Source organism: Carassius gibelio, chromosome A13 (genome assembly GCF_023724105.1).
Source record: "Carassius gibelio isolate Cgi1373 ecotype wild population from Czech Republic chromosome A13, carGib1.2-hapl.c, whole genome shotgun sequence".
Lineage (NCBI taxonomy): Eukaryota > Metazoa > Chordata > Actinopteri > Cypriniformes > Cyprinidae > Carassius > Carassius gibelio.
In genome coordinates, this window is record NC_068383.1 from 10,986,550 (window position 1) to 11,004,115 (window position 17,566).

The window sequence follows — 17,566 nt, forward strand, 5'->3', positions numbered from 1 at the left end:
ACTTAGTTAACTCATAATTTTAATAACAGTATTAAATTGATTCTTTAGCAATGTCAATGAATACTATTCATACTTTACATAATAATGACGTGATAACTGACTTGTACCATTTAAAAGAGATTAATTTTAGTTTTGAGGATTTTTTTTTTCTTTTAAATTTATATATTATTTATATTTTTATTAATGTTTATATATGTGTGTGTGTGTGTGTGTGTGTGTGTGTGTGTGTGTGCACATACACTTTTAATACATTTCTGAAACAACTTTCCTTTTAAGAATTGTTCAAGAATCCATCTAATTTTTCAATCTCTTTTGTAAAAGACATATTTTCACAAGCCAATCAATTTCGATAAATAAAGTCATGCCCTGCTTTTTCCCCCTCATTGAATATCCCGTTTCACTTTGAAATACATATTACAGAAGCAAGACAGACTGCGAAAAGCATTTCACATTAACTTCAGGCAGGACGCTCTTTTGACGTCAGCAGCTGCACCCAAAAGTTGACATTCCCGCTTTGAAAGCTTCAGTGTATCAATATACAGCTGACACTTAAGGGCATCCAATCATTCAAATCTAAAACCCACATTCATAACAACCCTATTTCTAACAACAAGAAACATATCATTTCAGCTGACAATTCCATCTATATGGAAACAATAAAACACATCTTTTTCAAAAAATGACTTTTGTTCTGCCTCTGCGAACAAGTAATAGAATAAAGGAGATCTGTAGTTTTCCTATCCCGTCTAGCGTGCTACTGACAGTACATCAGCTCAGAGTGACAAACGCCTGCCGCCACGCATGATGCCAGCCACGAGTGGCAGAGGAGCACGGAGATGTTTATCAGACAACAAGCCAAGCTGATCTTCAGGACATGATGCACTTTGTCATGTTTCTGTCAGCCAAAACCTGTTCTGCTAGCAAGTGACACTGAGTTTGACAATCTTCCTCTAGTGATTTTTGCCCTGCTTGTTCCAAATTTCAAACAGTTTGTGAGATTTAACATATTCTTGTATAGTGTTATAGCATCTGGAACAGCCCATGCAAATCTGCAATTTAAAGCGGGTTAACATTTTTTATATAAATAAACTCTTGAGACAATTTGTTATATTAAGTTTTCTAAAAAGGTATGTTTAAATACGCAAATGAGGCATTAATCTATCAAAAAATAATAATAAACACACTAATTTGCATGCATAAATTTCCAGAACGGAAATATGAACACTGTATGAAGCCAGGTTCAGTTTTTATCACTCCATATATGAGAAACTACTTTCATCATGCAGAAAAATATATATTTGACATTATTTTTAGAAATGTATAAATTAAATGTAACATTCTGTAAAAAGCTTCTTGAGCTATTGAGAGGAATAAAACTGATTTCTGACTCAGTGTATTAGAAAAGAAAAATAATTTTTGAAAATTACCTAGATAATTTAATTGAAATTAATCTACCAATGTAAATAAATAAGGTTATTAAAATAGACAATTAAATGTGCACTAATTAACTAATACTAAAAGCACAAGTGCAAAGCCAAAGCCAACTTTCCCTTTTTAACAAACAATTCTAACAGAAGCACACAAAAACTGTATGGCATCTTTACCAAAGATGAGCTTGAGGCAAACAAACAAACAAAAACATCTTACATTTGCTCAGGAGAACAACTCCCCCCTCCCTTAGTTCAATAAAAAGGCTTTTAGCCATCATAATGATTTACAAAGTGACGAGACAAACAGATTTACAGCGACAGCCTGAAAGGAACCCAGCACAAATACAATTACTATTCACGTGACCGCCACCGCCAACCCCCTCTGCTCACAGGAGGCCAAGAACGGGAAACACGCTAGTACAGACTCAGGCCGCGAGTGCTCTCAATTCACCCCTTTAAAAGAAGCCACCAACAAACAGGGTGGAGAAGAAGGCTGCCATTGTGGAAGTCACTTAAAGTGACAGACACTTGGAACGGCAGTTTGCTACAAACCAGCCGCTATCATTATTCAATATCGGTTGAGCTGACGAACCATAGCCAGAGGGCAGCGATGTGTGCTAATTCTTTAGATACCAGCTGCAGCTAACAACACGGGGTACACCACCTCATTACTAGGGTCAAATCTAAACAAAAAAACTGTTGTTCTTCTGTCTAAATAAACCATTTTATTTGAATATAGAGACAAAAAGCACAATTGACATGGACGGCACAACACAAAACCATGCTCGGGACTACACTGCTCTTTATGAAAACACTGAAATCTCCGAGCAGATTTTTGGCCATTTAGTTCCAGAAAATATTTTAACTAAATATTAATCCTTAATATTAATTTAAATATTCTTACATGCAGATACAACAGACCAATTCTGATCACTGCAATGTGCTGAACACAATCATTTTAAAAGATCAAGTCCACACATAGCCACTCTATAAAAAGACATGGACAACTGACAAATAATATTAAATTACTTATTAAAATTATTTTTGGACTTTGCAGTTCTATGATATGACAAGTTCATTTAATACAAACATGCAAAACTGTAGAACAATGTTTGTACAAATACAATCGATTCAGATAAAGTACTTCAGAGATATTTTGCTTGGTTTTTCCATTACCCAAATATAATACACGCCTAGTCATAAATCTGTTTAATGTATGAGTATTCCTGATGGCAAAGCTGAATTTTCCGCAGCTTCTTCGGTGTCACATGATCCTTCAGAAATCAAATCAAATATTCTGATTTATCCCAGACACAGTATTTCCTCCTTTCCTTTTTCTATAAAGAATGAAGAGTACAAAATAGGCCAACATGTTAAATAAGCAAGCATGTACATTGCGGCTCTTTGTTAGTACAACTTGCCATCTCATTAATGATACTGCGGCACATAAGCAGTGGCCCCTGTGCACATGTTCAACTGCCTTTACACTTCCCACCTGCCCACTAACAAACAAGCTGCTTCGCCTTCTGCGGTTGTCGATGGCTGTGGTGTGACGCAGGTTTGAGGTTTGCGCTCGCTTCCTTGAAAACAGACCTACATATGTTCGTGTGGGTGTTGGCAACTATCTGGGTGGGAATTCTCTTGCAGAGGAACCCCTCAGGGCACTCCAGATTGAGTTTCCTCTGTTCCTGTGTCCCAGAGTCAAAAGAATTCCAGAGAAAATTAGACAGACCGCCATGTGCACGAAACCAGCTTTTGAGAGCTAGAACAGGGTAAATCACAGCAAGCCAACCTCAATAATGCTCAGTGATATCGATTCGACGCTCGAGATATCCTGAAAAAGGTGCTTTGCTTTCCTATACTTGTGATGGCGACAAGGGAAAACAAGATCTGCATGTTATTCCCAGTCTGCTGTTCCTCTTCTGAGGGCCGCCGTGAAAATTTGAGCTGGCATGTGCCATCCGTTCCTGATGACTGCTTACTGCAGATGCGGAGTCAGGAGCTTTCAGAGACTTCCTCTGAGGACACACACCCAATGTTCAACCCGCCACCGGCTCAATCTAGCTAATAAAACAACAATTCACTCTGATGTTCAACGTCTCACCCAGGGCCTCGCCATCATAGCAAAACTATGGGGGAATTTAACGGACGCCGTGCCGTCTTTAAGGCATGCCAGATTAATATGCCAGCAGTGGGTTAATGTGCAATTAAAACATTTCATGTGAACACTGTTTGCTTATGCATCAGCGACAAGCTCACTACAGAAAGATCAGATTAACGATCTCAGCAGCCACTAATGAAACATTGAATGTGTTTAAGAAAACTACTCACTTAGAAGGTTCGCTTTGCTTGCCTTCTAAGGGAACATTCTAAGCATCAGGCAATATTATGAGTGACGAATTCGCAATGCTGTTATTGATAACTAAAACTATAAAAAATAATTTTGAGTAATTGAAATAAATACACAACCTCCCTAATAATAATAAAATTAGTGACCGATCATAATTTTTTATAGCCGATCCCGATTTATTTTACAAGCAAACTGGCTAATTCTGATACAGTTTTCAGTTTATTTTTTTTTTTTTTACGCAACAAACAAGAAAGTAGTATACATATGCAAGATGGTTATTTGGTATTTAAGAGACCTAACTGGCTTTTGTCTATTGAAAACATAGCTGTTACCATCTGAAATTAACAGCAGTAACTACACAGTAAGTAGCCTACATCCAATACAAACATTGATGCTACAGACATCAGCATTTAGCTACTGTTTCCGAATTGGGTTGAAACCACATAGAACTGGCCTTAAATGAAAACATTAACCATAACCATTTGAAATTACCATTAGTTTTACAACCAAAACAACACAATCAACACGCATTCAATAAGATGTTTCTTAATCAGAATTCAGTATTTGTTTTATAGTTTTTACATTTAGTGTAAAGAAAGAAAAAAGAGCTGTTTTTGACAAGGTAAAAAGGGTGTAGTTTTACACTACCATTGAGAAATTTTAACCAAACTATGTTTCAGACGTTTCATTAAGACCCTAAAGAATCATGTCAATTTGTGGAAAACATAAAAGAAACTCCAATTAATAATAAATACTATAAATAATACACCGCTAATTTGAAATGCTCTACCTAGGTAGCAACTAGAATCACAATCAATTTTAATGGAGTTCAGAGTTAACTTATTGCTAAGCTAATACAACCTAGACTTTGAACAGTATTTTAACACCAAAGAATCATTTATGACACACCTTTGTGTCATTCCAAACCTCTATTACTTTCTTCTGTAGAACACAAAAGAATGTTTCTATTTTGAAGAATGTTTCAACAGCTTTTGTCCATGTAAAACAACATTCACTTCCATTGTATGGACAATGTAATTTGTGTTCCATTTGAAATGTCTTGAGGATGAGAAAATGACAATTTTCATGTTTTATGTGAACTTGCCGGCAGCCATATCACCCTGGAGCCCAAGACCGGTTGCCCACTGAAGCTAAGCAGGGCTGAGCCTGGTCAGTACCTGGATGGGAGACCTCCTGAGAAAACTAGAGCCGCGTTTCCACCGCAGGAACTTTACCCAGGAACTAGGGACTTGGTCCGGTACTTGGTGTGTTTCCACCGCAGGAACCAGGAACTAAATAAAAGTTCCGGGTAAAAAAATGCCCCCCAGAAAGTCCCTGCTGGCGAGGTGGTACTTTTTTAAAGTTCAGGAACTTTCGGGGGCGGGACTTTGGCGCTAAACATCCTGATTGGTTGAGTTGACGCAGCATTGGTTCTGTTCAACCACCATTTATTCGGATCAACATTTTCAAAATATTACTGTTATTGTGTCATGAAATGTAATTTTAAAAGTATTTCAGGCGAGAATGTAGTTGTTTAAAACTCAAATCTGTTGTTTATTTATAAAGACAGCGCCTATTTAAAAATGTGTTTCGCCGATCTCTGAGACGGTGAGCTCCACTCGATCAGCGAGAGCTCAGTCCTCATGTATCCGCCGAGATGCAGCCTCAAATCGGCTAGACCTTCTGATATGTGCCGCTGGCTCTGATGTGTCTTTAGTGGTTAAACATAACATATAATTCAGCTGCGGGGTAAATCTAACAGGTTTTCTTTGGTCTGTATTCAATTTATCTATATGTTAAAATGAAAATAAAAAAGGCAAGTCTATATAATATTTCGTTTCATTGTAATGGCTGTATATAACGTTACACATATCCCTGAACTAAGTACATTTCTGCAGCTGTTATTATGTTTAAATGAAAACGAAAGGAGGCAGTGGTATTTTATATCCTATTTCGTTTTATTGTAAATGTACTGAGGGGAAAATTGCAGTAGCCAAAGCGATCTGAGTTCACGCAGCATTGGTTGAGTTCAACCACCATTTATTTGGATCATTTTCAAATATTACTGTTATTGTGTCATGAAATGTAATTTTAAAAGTATTTCAGGCGAGAATGTAGTTGTTTAAAACGCAAATCTATGGTTTATTTATAAAGACCGTGCCTATTTAAAAAATGTGTTTCGCCGATCTCTGCGATGGTGAGCTCCACTCGATCAGCGAGAGCTCAGTCCTCATGTATCCGCCGAGATGCAGCCTCAAATCGGCTAGACCTTCTGATATGTGCCGCTGGCTCTGATGTGTCTTTAGTGGTTAAACATAACATATAATTCAGCTGCGGGGTAAATCTAACAGGTTTTCTTTGGTCTGTATTCAATGTATCTATATGTTAAAATGGAAATAAAAAAGGCAAATTTATATAATATTTCGTTTCATTGTAATGGCTGCATATACACATATCCCTGAACTAAGTACATTTCTGCAGCTGTTATTATGCTTAAATGAAAACCAAAGGAGGCAGTGGTATTTTATATCCCATTTCGTTTTTATTGTAAATAGGAAAATTGCAGTAGCCAAGACGAGCTGACTGAAGTTATCAAGTACGCTGCTGTTTATAGATTTACCGGACTTGCGTCGTCGCGGACATCACACTCCCGAGTCGAATGCACAAAGTCTGAACCAACTACCGAGGATGCACGTCCAAAATCAGCGTACTTTAAAAAAACAAAAACAAATCAGCAGTACTTTGTATTGAGAAACGCGCGCAGACCTACATCACCAGTCTATTTGCCTAATCTACCCGGTACTTTACACCGCGGTGGAAACGCAGAAAGCAACAGGTCTGGGGGGAAAAAAGTTCCTGGGAAAAAAAGTTCCTGGTAAAAATGTTCCGGGTAATTTCGGTGGAAACGCGGCATTAGTTGCTGCTGGAAGAGGTTGCTAGTGAGGCCAGCAGGGGGTGCTCACCCTGTGGGCTGTGTGGGTCCTAGCGCCCCAGTGTAGTGATGGGGACACTATACTGCCAACAAGCACCGTCCTTCGGATGAGACGTTAAACCGAGGTCCTGACTCTCTGTGGTCATTAAAAATCCCTGGATGTCTTTCGAAAAGAGTAGAGGTGAATTCCTGGCTAAATTCGCCCATTGGCCTCTGACCATCATGGCCTCCTAATAATCCCCATATCCGCTGATTGGCTTCAACACTCCGTCTCCTCTCCACCAATAAGCTGGTGTGTGGTGGGCGTTCTGGCGCAATATGGCTGCCGTCGCATCATCCAGGTGGATGCTGCACACTGGTGGTGGATGAGGAGATACCCCCTGTCTATGTAAAGCGCTTAGAGTGCCTAGAAAAGCGCTATATAAATGTAAGGAATTATTATTATTATTATTATTACTACTACTAAGGTCAGAGTCGGCTCACTAGATTCTGGAACGGAACATAACAGAGCTTTTGTCCATTAGATGGCAAAACATATTTGTTTCTTTCTAGCTTTTGTTTTTTAAGAAACCATATTTTTAAAGACACACTGAAATGGGTCTGCTTTTAAATCATAACATCCAAAAGGCTTACACTGTTTGTCAACAGTTAATTAAAAAGCACTGAGAGACAATGACAAATACTGTTTGAAGATGATCCCTGGCAAGCCCCACACAGTCTATCATTGCTGTCTCTTGAATATACGATTAGTTTAATCTCATTACAGCAATGATAAATGATCGGTGCAACAATGGCTTCTGTTTTCTCAAAAGATGCAGCAAGAATGAGGTATGAAATATCAAGGTTTAGTTTGCGATATCACTTACTCTTATCGCTCCTCTTTCAGCTGACAACTTTATTGTGATGGTATTAAGACAATACACAAAACCTACAGTTTCAATTTGCTACAGCATAAATAAACATCAGACTACTTTGCGTGAAAAAACAACAACACCTAATTGCTTTGGATTTCTAAGAAACTACACACTATTAAATCAACTCTACTTTCTCCCTTATGACAAGGCTCAGTGAAAACCACTAGACCAGCCTGCCATTTTACAATATTTGCACTCTGGTGTTTCTAATATGGCTCTTTATCTAAACAGCCCAGGTAGAGAAAATAAAAGATATGAGCTCATAAGAGTGTGAAGCAGTCTGGTTCAGAACTGCAGGGGTGAACGAGAGGGAAGGGCACATAGTGGCCACCAAGAGTGTGGCTTATGAAACAGTCATTAAGAGCCAGGGCACACAGCACTTACCTGGGAAGTGGTGCTTGCCATTGCATGCCAATTTGAGTCTGGAAATACACGCGCAAACAAACACACTTACATTGTTCTGGATTTATCATGCTCTATCTAGCACCGAGTCTACACTAGCACTCCATGAACGTCTCTCTGTTGCCTACAGCTGTCACCTCATGAGCTCTGCATGGAGGCTGTGATGCATGAAGTGTATTTGTGGAGCAAGAGGTATGTTCTCAGATGGAATACATTTTCATTGTGAGATCTGCCTTGTACGGTTAATAAATGCTAAAGAAAGCTCAGGGCCGTGCAGTTCTGTGATTTTGACGCAGCAGAATCCATATAATAACAGGTTTCAATCCAAATACATGGAAGATCAGAATGATATGTATATGATATGAAAAAAAGAGATTATAGAAAATTGCTTAATGTAAAGAAAATGAGCTGCTTTAACAGCATACTACGCAAGACTAATATGATATTACATCATACCAGTGTTCCCTGCACCATTATTTAACAGTGGCGCTCTGTTGAGTCTACAGTGCCAAAGAAAAGTCATGTTACCAGAGTTATGAACCTTCTGAATGTAATCACTGAAAAGGTTGGGTATCATAAAATAAAACAAACACAATGTGTATTTCAAGTATTACTTTACCACATACAACACAACCACTAGAATCTGAATTATCAAATAATCAGTCAAAAAGATTTCTGACCCTTACTGAACCAAAGGCCATTTAAAATTTCTGAATCTACAGAATGGTGTGTTGAGGAGTTAAACTTGTATGGAAGAAATTCTGAAATTTACAAGACTGAATCGGGCTAATCACTGACTAGTTGATCGTAAAAACTACTTATTGGCATGGGAATTTGAATTTTGCATACCTTCTGACAAAATTAACTAACTAACTAACTAACTAACTAAATAAATATAGAGGCCTATATATAAATATTTTAAATACAATTGGTCACGTTAATGTTAAACATAATCAAGCATGCTAATTAAATTACAATCATTGAAATTTGCAACAAAAACTGCAAAATAAACTGTTGAACAGACCCTGCCTACAAAACCCAGAAATCTGAGAAACAATTAAATGCATTTTTACTGTTTGAAATAAATTCACCTTTTTCCTGCGACACTGAGGGATTTGGCGGATCTAGTATGAATTTCATTCGCCACCGTCCATTTTTCATGTTCTCCTGACATCTCCTAGTTGCCTTTCATTCAGCTTTCATTTAGTCTCACCTTGTGCAAATGTCTAAGCCAAGGTTATATATGCATGTGATTTGGCACCCGCAAATGCAAATCTTCCTTCCCGTAAAAGGCACATTTGAATGAGAAACAATATTTATCTTTCCTAAGAAAACCTAATTAATTTACTTTGTCAGAAAACATGTATGAATCCCCCCGGGTCGTGTTGAACTTAATTGCAAACCCCCCTCCAGAAACACAGTGATCACTTGCTGGGACGGAGGGAAATCTCCCTCTCACAGACAGAGACAGACAGCTCAGACATGGTGACAAGGTCCAAGGTTTCCACATGATGGAATACATGGCAGGATTTCAATACATAAAATGAACGCAGATGCATTGGCGTTCTTCTGCAAAGCCTGAATAAATGCATACAGATAAACACTGCTAAAAAAAAAGCATTGGATTTTAGCAATCTCTATGTGTTAAGATATATATTAAATAGCTTTTGTACAACAAGTTACTTCAGTTTTATATTTTCAATGACTTGAAACCTAGCCCTGACTCTGAGTCTATAGAATCAGGGGACTTAACACAGATATTTTTTTCTCAAAGTGAGATGGATCTCTTTAAGAGAGTAGCAGGACTTAACAGTTTAGCATAGAGAACATGGCTCACTGAATGTATACTAATTTGCCTCAGTCAAAAGAAAACATGTTGAGGACAATATGTTTGTTTTGCTTAAGCTGGATTTGCACGGCACACAGCGGCAATCAGACTTCAAAGCACTGGGAGCTTTTATTGGCACCGAAAAAAACGAAGGTAATTGCTTATGATCATGCAAAATTGTGTCAGTGTGGTGGGGACATTTTGTGCTATGGTGCCAAATATCAAGCCCTAACATTGGAAAAAGAGACGCTCGGTGTCATTTTTGATTCAAAGTACTTGCTCTAGCTGACAGAAACGGGACACAGGCATTGTGACATCTTCTGCGTTCATTTTTCAAAGAGTGTCAAATCAAACATGCATGAGCCCATGACAGTGTGGGCCTGAAAGTCCCTATCTAAGGCATAAAGCACTTAGAAGGGCACCAGCTAGCTAATGCTTTGCACACTGCATCCCAGGGCATCCTTGGCCACATTGTCAGCTCAAGAGTCAGAGGCAGCCTTCAACGAGCTTTCAACTTATGCAGCCTGGAAGCAGATTCGGTCCCACGCCACGCTCATTGCAGATGCATGTAATTAAAATCAAAAGTCCCTCTCCCTCTGCTTTGCAGAGGTCATGAACCGCAAGATGAAACAGAGCAATGTGCACGTAAGTCTGCAAGGAAATCACAAGTCATGCACTACTATTGTCTGAATAATCTGTGGTTCGGAGGCTACACTTCATGTTAACACACTAACCCTGATCACCACAGAAACAAAAGTGCACACACAAGTCAAGCAGGCGGTTATGCAGACGAAATTTGAACTGTTAAAAAGGCCATCAGCATATTAAGTGTAATAAATGATCCACAGTGCAGCATGTGAACTCAAACAAAGCCTAACTTGGGTTCAAGAGTGGGCGTGAGTGGGTGGTGGCTAGACGACTGTTCGCTTTATGATGAATGAACGTGGGCCAACTATTTCACAATTTCACCACAACAGTGTGCTAACAGTTAAATGTAAACCTGTCAAAACACTGAGTAGTATTTTCAGCTGGGGAAAAAAACATTGTGTGTTGTTATCCTGGCTATAGGAAGAAGAGGAAACACAGCAATGCAGTATGTGACACCATTAATGAAGAGTACCAGTCATTTTAACAAAATTTTGCTCTCAAGTAAACAAAGACTCAATTTTTTACATTTCTAAACCTAAAACTTTTGTTCTGTGATGAATCTGAACTCCAAGTATGTTATGGTACAATGAAACCTGTTGGAAGACATATTGGAACTCGTTGGTCTTTTTAAAGTTCTAAAACTGCCTGATTTTTCTTATTTCTTTGAAAGTTTTTCATCACTCATTTGACCTGTAAAAAATCCTCAAGGCAAAGGTTTTGCACCACTCCACATTTGATTATTTCATGCTGAAATAATTACTCTGGTGCTAAATTTCACAATAAAAAATTAACAAGTCCATAATACTTGGTGTATCACAACTTATAAAAAAAACCCTTTACCTATGGCTTTGTGACCCAAGTATCATGATAATACTCTATAACGGAATCACTCATGATTCCCACCCTTAAATCGCCCAGTGAATTAGGCAAGCTTTTGTCACACATGCCAAGAATTTGAATGTGAAAAGAGATCATCTAGACTTCGCTCCTAAACTGGACAACCTTGAACACATTTGGTAGACTAGACACAATAGACACAAATGTGCATAAATAGGCAGTGATGTGAGTAATAATGACTAATCACCCTAACTGAATAATTTGCGTGTAAAATCTGATAAATTTCAACAATGTTAATTCGTTAAAATGACAGCTGATGATTCTCTCTATTTTGGCATGTTAAAATCAACTTTTCAACGATCTTATGGACATTTAATCCCACATTAAGCTCAATTAAGTCCTGTGCAATACCTCTTTAGTCCCGTTGACAGAATGACTTGAGCTCTATCTGTGTCTTAACATGACTATTGCTAAAGCCTCTGCCCTTGGTAATGATGATCCTCAACCTGGGGCCCCATCAGAAGGAGGGAGGAAAATAAACTCCTCTCCTAGACACATTCTCCATTCCTGACTCATACAAGTTAAGCCACTCGTAGAAGGGGGCATCACACTGGTGGGTAAATCTGCGGTGTTTTAAAATACACCCCCAGCAGACTCACCAAATGAGACTCCGGTCTTATGGGTGGGTTCATTTTTAATCATTTGCTAACAATAATCGGCCTTAACAACACACCTCCTCCAATAATGTTAACATGAACCAACACCACAATTCAAAGAGAGTGAGCTGAGAGGTCAGTACTTTCACCTTTGTTCCAGGAGCAATTCACCCTGAAGTAAGGGGGGAGTTTTTAACATTATACTCACACAGCCATGTAAACATTGACTGTGATTGTACTGTACTGGAGAGATGACAAAGCAATTGTCATCAAATGACAACGTTGACCGAAGAATCATGCTGAAAAACAGTACCTTTCCATTTTAAACAAGCATGCCCGCCAAAGAGAAACTCTACCGTTAGAACTTAGTTTTGAGGAAACAAAACCCATTTTCATGAAAACAATGACAATTTACTGTAAATTCTAATTGTTGCTAAAAAGAACTTTGGCTACCTTCATAGGCTTCTTGGCAATAGATTCTCCTAAAATGATTCAACATCAATCATTTCAAAATCAAACGCAATAGCATGACACAGTGTAAAGCATTGGCCAGGTGTGATCAAAAAACATTCATAAATCACTTCATACATCATCATGTAGGAAAATACAATCTTATTAACCAAAGCTGAAAGTTTGACAAAACAAACAGAAATGCATAAATTATTAAATAATACATTAATTAATAAAAGAATACTTGGTGGACACTTGGTATGTGTGAACTGTGTTGTATCTTGCAACCTCTTAATGTAATTTAGTACCCATTACAAATTTTATGACTAAAAATGTACAAAAAATCTGATCTCTTCTGGATTTTATACAAATACATACAAAAGCAACAAGAAATGTACTTCTTTAACATCTTCTTCATCAGCTTATTTCTATATTACCTCTTGTTGAATTCTGAATAACAAATAAGTGTATCAAGTGCAAATTATGTTACCTAAGATTAAACTGTAAATAAACAAGTAAACTAAAAATTGTATGTAAACATGAATATTTTGAAAGCAATGACTCCATAACAACAATACGTGTCTGCTTAAATTTATTTTTGCATGTTTGGTGCATGTTTTACAGCTACAGGGGTACAATCAGTAAATTGCTAATTTATTAAACATTAATTTATTGCTGTTTCCTGGCATTTAACGTCACCCATTAGCAATAAGTAAACGTAAAAATTGAATGGTTTCTAATTAAAAACACTCGATTTGTATAATCTTATTACGAAACGCAGATCAGAGTCAGTTGGTACCCAACACTGCGTGTATCCTCCAAGTCTGCTCCAATGTTACATTCAAACATTCAAGGATTCCAAGAATCGATCGAGATGTTAAAATGTATCAGCGGTTACAACGTATAATCGTGCTTCCGAAAGCTGCTGTCTTGTTACTAGAGCACAGCATGAAACATCACATCACATTTCAGCACATGGTTGAAAGCCTTGTTTCCTCTTACTTATCAAGCAGCCACTATATAATTTCACCAAATCAAAAAGACCCGGCGAATTTAAATCGCATTTGTGCAACCAAGCCATCCAGACGTGCCCATCTAAATGTGCCAACCAACCGTCCACCACATGACAGTGCCCTCTTCATCGAACAATGCAACACAGCAGACCGATACGTTGAACGGTATGTAAACGGTGGGCTTCTCCGCTTCAGCCAAATTCCGCGTTCCTCTGAACGCCACTGTCCAGGAAAAATTGCTCAATATTGTTTTGCTTCGAAAACACAAAGCCGTATCGCCAACGTTTCAGTTAGTGCAGTTGTTTCCTCCGCAGAAATCCATGTGTACACATTTTAGCGATACTTTAAGTGACTCTATTGTTAGCTGAGGTTGGAGCTAGCGCGGAGGCTACGGATTCATTTCAGTGCGATGCCTAAAAACCTTCCCAGCGAGCGAGGTGTGGAAAATGATAGGAAAACACAAATACAACTTACTTTCAGGTCCAATCACAACACGGCGCCGAAAATCTCCTGGATTAGAAGTTGCGGTGTGTTTTCTCCCCTAATACTTCACAAACACTGGTAGAAAAGCGCACGGCGTTTCGTTAGTGTGACTGTCTGAATCAACTAACGTAGAGCACGGCAAGTTGAAGTGTCAAATTACACGGGCTATTCTATTACCACAGAGCCATGCTTGCTGGTTGCTGACAAAATGTGTCCCAGAGTCGCGTAAAGGGCTCGCGCCTTTGGAAGACAGCAGGCGGCGTGCGCAGATCAACGGACTGGATTTACACGCGAGTGCCGGTTGTTTGCTGTTTGAATGCTACAGTATGTCGTTTGGGTCTATTTTATTGTAATCAAACCACGGAGACCACAATGCCTTTCCAGGATCCAGGATGAATACTTAGTGTGATTAGCCAAATATATAACGTTATCAAAACAATATGTGCAATATTTTTTATAATGTAGCTATACTATAATGAAGTCTTACTAATATGTAAGTATTTTCAGTAAATAAGAATTGCAACAAAAAAAAACATTCTTTTCAAGATATAATTATGAGTAAACATCATTTACACAATTATACACATGAAATTAAGCATCAAGTTTGTGCATTTAGCAGACACTTTTATGTCGAGATTTACTCTTTTAATACTGCCTTTGAAACTCTTTTTCTTTTACTCTTGTTTTTATCGTTTCTGTTTTGCTTTCTACGCTCCTAAAATAAAACAAAAATATTTTTGAATACATTAGAAGTAGGCTATCCTATAGCTATAATATTATGATACGCATATAATAACAATAATGCGTTATACAAATCCATATTTTTCTATTTCAGTTATAAATCTAAAGTTATCTGATAAAAATCTCCTCCCCAAACACAAACAAACGCGCGTCCATTTGAGTCCTTCTACTTCCCGCAGATAAAAAGAGCAGCTCGTTCCGTGTTTTGCAATTCGCCGATGGAAAGCTCTGAATAACAAAGACATGTTTGAGAGCAGCAGCGCCAGGCTTGGCTGAGTGGTGACGTCAAGGAACAATGACTCTTCCAACAGTGCCGAGACAGCGCGCATCTACTGCCTCCTCTGCTCTCCTCAGCCAATGCTGCACGACTCTACTGACCGGAGTGGGAGGAGGCCGCCGCCGCGCGAGCGTCTAGTGCATCAGATAGAATCAGTCACTGCACACGTTGCGCTGCCTCACACCACCACAACAAAATTCCATCATGTCCCTTATGACTTATTTCCTAAAATATGGAGATATGCAAATGCACTGCCTGGGATTTTACAGCTTGTCATTTTTTTCTCTCCTGACAGGAGCAAAGCAAATGATTCAAGCGGTAGCCTATTATTGTTTTTAATAAAGGCAGATTTTGAGTGCTGTAAAACACAGTATTCTCATTGGTCTGCTACTAATTAAAGCAGTTTATAAATCTGCAATGAAACTGTGTATTGCCAAAATGATGTTGATACAATCTACATCCCTTTTGCAACCATAATAGAAAACACTTGTTAATTTTTTTTTTTTTTATTTTTTTTTTTACTTGAAATACTTTTGACATCCCCTATCACCACCCCAATTTCAGTATAAACATTTTAAATCAATATGGTAAAGAATCCTTTGGAATGAAAGCAAACATTGAAAGAAATTATACATAACAGTGTATGCCATATTATGTGCAAATCTAGTTTATATACTATAGAATTTAAGTTCTGTGAATATTACAAACTTAATTCAGAGAAACGTATTTAGATGACCCCACTTCTGTCTGCCATTCAGTGTTATTTTAATATCATTGAGATTAATATCTTTAATTGAATTTTTTTTGTTATATATATATATATATATATATATATCATTTTTTTTTTCAATTGAACTGTAGTCAAAGTTTTCGTCATCTTGTGGTTTTTGTCATTTTTTAGGTTTAGTTAATTTTCAGTTTCAGTTTTAGTTACTGCAGTAAGTTAAACTAAATTAGTTTAGTAAAGTACACAAATTTATTTTTATTTACATTAAAGTTTATTTTATTTCAAGTAAAAAATGTTTTATGGTTTTAGTTTCAGTTAACTATAATAATCCTGCATCCATTTTCTTGATCACCAATGTAATTATAAATTAGATGTGAAAAATGACCATTTCCCCCCTTTTAGCCTAAGTCTATAAATCAACTGTCACCTCAGGAAGATGGTGGTCATGTGTGATATAGCTCATGTATAATTGGTTAAACCAAAGGTGCGACAATTGACACTCCCTGACAATTCACAGAACCTATTGTTTTTATTAAAGGAACACTGTCGCATATTTCTCAATAGGGTTTTCTGTTTTCCTGCCATCTGTCAATTATTTCCCAGCACTCTTTGACCAGTGCTGTCAGAGAAAGTGTCTGGAAGTGTCTTTTGACATCCTTAGCATCTCCACCACACCGCTGCTGACATTAATGCACGGGGCTCATTCTCTGAGCACTTTGTCTCAAGGACACTTGCTCCTGTACAGTTATCTAAGTTGGCAGGGATAAATCTAGCAGATGACATCATCGGTCACATTCTGTCCTGTTCTTAGTAGGAGAGTTCACGATCCGCCAAATGACAATTTAAGTGCTCCAGTCAATGTCAAAGCACCCTTATTCTCACATTCAGATATATTCCTTTAGTTTTCCAATTGCTGTTTTAACCACATTTCCTTTTCGGTCCTCATTGGCTAGCTTGAATGTCTTTTGTTGACATGTACTTATATCGTAAGGTCTCGAAGGCACTTTATCAAGGCCTGAATTTCAAAGTGATTTAACAGATGCTGTCTGAATTAGTCGATAGGATGACTGGTGCCTCAGATGGTTTTTGCAAAGATGGATATCCCTGTGTAACATCAGTATCAAAGCACCATTTTAGTAATGCTGAGTACCTCAGTATCTATTGTGATATACCTCTTAAGATGCTTGTAATATGCTGCGTTCTGGGCCATTAATCATGTTATTGTGAAGTCCTTCAAAGATGCCACGGTTCATGCGAACAAAATCACGAGCAGTCAATGAACAGCACACTTCAGTTCAAAGCTAGTTGTTGCAAGGGTTCTTAGTGTTCGTGGATAAGCCCTCAACTCTTACATTCTGAGACAATATGACCAGATGGCTGCCAAGAAGATGAATGGACTTTAGGTGGAGTGACTTCAGCTTGACTGAACCTTGGTATCATTTCATACACACACAGATGCAAGAAATCAAGATACAATTTATAAGGTCTGAGAACATGTTGGACAGGGTTGTGCAAAACTCAGAACAGAAAATCAGCTCCCTTTCAATTAATGAGTGTGAATTTGAACTCAATTGACAATGCATTGGATGCATTTCATATTTATATTTAATTATTTAAATGCTGTACTGTTATGTAAGAATTTACTGTAATTATTTTTATTCATAAGTATACATTTAATAAGTATACATTATTTATATAATAATTGTATACAAATAAATAAATATACATTTTTAAATAAATAATTACAAAAGTTAAATAAAAATAAAATGCATCAACATTTAAAAACATTTAAACTAAATAAATAAATAGTATCTATTAATATCAACTATAAACTCTATCAACAAAATAAACTGAGCAAACTTTCATGAAATATTTTTT

The 17,566-nt window shown here is 37.5% G+C and overlaps 1 protein-coding gene across 5 annotated transcripts in view; it reads right to left on the reverse strand.

The window, feature by feature from the left end:
- LOC128026130 (zinc finger MIZ domain-containing protein 1-like) overlaps positions 1–14,151 on the reverse strand; it is a 123,092-nt gene extending 108,941 nt beyond the window's left edge. For 2 of the 5 annotated variants that reach the window (XM_052612882.1, XM_052612883.1), the window contains exon 1: positions 13,935–14,151. The gene's annotated coding sequence lies outside the window, so the exon portion shown is untranslated. The remainder of the gene's footprint in view (positions 1–13,934) is intronic. The other 3 variants (XM_052612885.1, XM_052612884.1, XM_052612881.1) reach the window with 2 other exon arrangements.
- Positions 14,152–17,566: the final 3,415 nt, after the last annotated feature.